The 3,536-nt window shown below is 50.9% G+C and overlaps 1 long non-coding RNA gene across 1 annotated transcript in view; it reads left to right on the forward strand.

The window, feature by feature from the left end:
• The window catches only part of LOC109295274, a 4,350-nt gene extending 868 nt beyond the window's left edge, over nt 1-3,482 (forward strand). The window contains exon 2 of the long non-coding RNA XR_002096711.1: nt 1,777-3,482. This is a non-coding gene — a long non-coding RNA (uncharacterized LOC109295274). The remainder of the gene's footprint in view (nt 1-1,776) is intronic.
• The last annotated feature ends 54 nt before the right edge of the window (nt 3,483-3,536 follow it).

Consider the following 3,536-nt stretch of genomic DNA (forward strand, 5'->3'; position numbering starts at 1 on the left):
CAGCCTCCAAGGGGGGGGGGGGAGGGGGGGGACCTGCAAATAAATAAGTCAATAAAGAGCAATCCGGCACGGCGTGAGCCCCATCCTGATCGAAAGGTACGTACGTGGGGAAGATGGACCCCGAGCCGAGGAGCTCTGCCCCTTCAACATCTGCGCAGTCCTCAGCCCTCTGCTCGCTCGCTGTGCAGCACCGCAGAAGAGAACGTTCCAGAATTTTCCTCCCGTTAACCCTTCTCGCGTCTGCCCACCCTCCCTCCCCGCGGGATTAAGCGCGTCGTGTCTCCAGCATCGTCAATGGGCGAACCCCTCCGGTATCGATTCCGACCAAATATATTCTTTAAAAACGTCGCCGGACGGTGCCAGGAGCCCCGGCCCCTGATGGTGTTATGACTTCTGTTTCTGGATCCCTCTCTCTCTTTTGCTGTCTCTCTCCCTCTGCTCTTGCTGCAGCAGGGCTGTTGCTAGTAGACCTATCGACGGAGCTTGCTCTCTCTCTCTCCGAGCTCTGTGACGCAGCTCAAAATTCTCCAGGCTGCTCCTTGTGTTATAGCAGTGCAATTGCAGCTCTTCTAGAAGAGAGTCGGTGCCCACAGTGCCAGGCTGAGAAGGAAAGTCACTGCTGGACTCTGCACTTTTCGTTCCTCACCTCGGTGTCTCTGCTCCGCTTCCAAGCCTCGCACGCTTGCATCGTTCCCTCTGCTGCTTACTCACGCCGGCTCGGTTCGCTCCTTAGGGTCGGTCGTCGGCAGTACAAATCTTGAGCAAGTGCAGCTGAAACCACGGCCGACTTTGCGGTGGTTTTTTGTTTTTAAAAGCAAGGCAAATCGTCTCCCAGGCCTGAAAGAAAAAGAAGAACATACGTGCCAACAGGATGTTAATGCATCGTGTTAACTCTTTCAGCAACGTGCTGGATTTTTGGGAAGTCGCGTACGCAGGCCCGGAGCCTGCCAAGGCTCATGGACGTGCTCAACTTGAAGCACAATTGGGCCTCACACAAGCCATGCTAAGGCCAGCTGTGAGCATTTGCAAACCGGAGATGTAACACGACACCCCAGACAGCTCATCAATGGCAATCAACCCTCGGCCCTCTCCATCTGAAAGCCGGATCCTCTCCTGCCACGGCTGCAGGATCTGTTTGCATTGGCCTGTAGGCAATGCAACTCCCCGCGCAAGGCAGGCCCGAGAGTGACACCCTGTGCGAAGCAGGTTGCTGTAAATACCAGAAAGCAATAGGCTCCCCTCCTACCCCATCCATCCAGATGTTGAGATACAAGGAGAAGATACAGCTTCTGCCCAGCCGGGGGATTTTGAGACTCGGAATAGCACTGCTTGGTTCACTGATAATATTAATTTCAGGCCAGGAAGTCTTACAAACAGGTACATGTTTTCACATAGCATGCGCGCGTGAGCCTGCATTACCCAAGCAAAATGTTCCAGAGGGGAACAGCTCCTCAGGTTAACCTCAGTGTGACATAACCAACTTCACTGCTAGGCAAGGGAAGGTATCAAATTTTTCATCCCAGAGAATGGGAAACCTAGGGGAGGAGCAAAGGTAGGGGAAGACGCCAGCGAAAAACCACCAGGCGTATAAGAATTTATACCTCGGTTTGTGTCGCCACGAGAGAAAGTCTGCATGGGAAAGAAAGCAGTAAGGGAGGCCACAACACAAGGCACACACTTGCCATTTTAATTCTGGATTTCGCTGTCGGCTGGGGGCTCTTGAGTTTTTCAGCGCAGCCAAAGCTGAAATAACCAGTCTTTCTTTTCCCTTTGCAGAGCCTAAGCTATTTTGGGATTTCCCTGTACTACACTGAAAGTGACACCTGTTACACATATAGACGTGAGCAAGATCAATCACAAGCTCCCAACTTCTCAAATAAAACTCTGCAAAAAAAAAATGCAAGTCACCGAGTCTGTTTGTCTGGGCAGAAGAGCTAGCTTGGGGGAAGGAGATTGGCCTTTCCAAGCCAAACAGAAAGCAGAGCGGAAAACATGCAGTGCCTGATGCAAAGGAAAGCAGAGCATCCAGATCCTTATAGCAACCAAAAGAGGCCACGCTCCACGAAGGGACGACACGGAAATAGGGGTGCCCGTAGACACAGCTGCAGCAAGGACCGAACCCACAACCTTTATCCTCAAAGGAGCAGGCCTTAGCTAGCTGAACCAAGCTGGCTAGAAGATGAGACTGCAGCATACTAGTTACTTGAAGCAGAGGCTCAGGAAAGCCATTACCCCATCAGATAACGCAGGGCTGCACAGCTGAAAGCAAGGAGCAGCACGTGGCTGGGCCCGTCAGAAGCAGCGCGACGGGCTGATGAGAGGCCAGAGGCTAGCTTTCACCATTTTGCACGTTAGCATCCACGTTACTGGCTACTTCCATCTCTCCCAGGTTTCCAGGGAGGAAGGGGGTGTTTTTGTGTATACAAGTCAGCAAACAAAAGAGAAGCCAGGAATCCCTGCTAACCACCTACCTAGCCGTTATCGGCTGCCAGGCTCCCCATAGGCCCCATGGGAGATGGCTGTGAAGTAATTTATCCGTGACTACGTGTGGCAAGCATAGGATGGCACTGTTTATATGCTAATCAATCACAAAAGTCTGTTGCATCTTCATCTCTCACCCTGCCACTCTCCTCTCATTTTCTTTCCCCTCAGGCCACATGGTCTCAGCAGCCGCTGACTTTTTCGTAACGCTACATTTCACGCACCAGCTCTCACGGTCCTCGCACGGTACCTCCGCCACGTGACAGCAGCGCTGCGGGGGACGCAAGGACCTCGAGGAGCCTCCATCGCGGACGGAGAGAAATCCTTCGTCTGCCTCTCGGGCAGCACGTGGCCCGAGGGCCGCTGTAGATGACTGCACCGGATTTCCAGCTTGGCTAGTGAAGCCTTGCCTTGTGTCACAGTTTACATACGTCAGCCCCACCTTCCTCTGGAGTACAGGAGACTGCAGTTGGTAAATTTAGGGCATGTCCATGTTTAACTGAAAGCCCTAAATCAAATAACCAAAGGCCTGCCGAGTGCCAGACAAGCCCCTGCTGGAGAATAAATGGGGAGGTGGAGTTGTTAAATCTGCATAACCTCTTGACCTCACTCTCCACATAAATGACGCTGCAACATGTCATCTTGGGAAACAGATGGTTGTAAAGGGAACCAGACAAAGATCAAGAGCATGGTCAAAAAAACAACGCAACTTATATAAGTGCTTAGTATTGACTGCATCTGCCTACAGCCAACCCTCCCGACAGCACGCTGCAAAACATGCAGGGTGCTTTGCAAACATTAATACTATTTAGAAATGGGTCATTTTAAAGGCATTGCCTGACTGTATCAGAACAGGGGGCCATCTAGTCCATCCTCCTTTTGGCTGCAGCTGTGTTTAAAGGTAGATGCAAGAGTTGAGCTAGGCAGCAAAGTGGTTTTCCATCCCATGAAGCTTTTTAGATTTAAAACATTGTTTCCCAGCCCAAAGCATCAAAATCACAAAATCACAGTAAAAAAAAAAAAAAAAAAAAAAAAAAAAAAAAAATTTTAATATA

This window comes from Gavialis gangeticus, unplaced genomic scaffold, assembly GCF_001723915.1.
Source record: "Gavialis gangeticus isolate Ggan-Ray unplaced genomic scaffold, GavGan_comp1, whole genome shotgun sequence".
Taxonomy (NCBI): domain Eukaryota; kingdom Metazoa; phylum Chordata; order Crocodylia; family Gavialidae; genus Gavialis; species Gavialis gangeticus.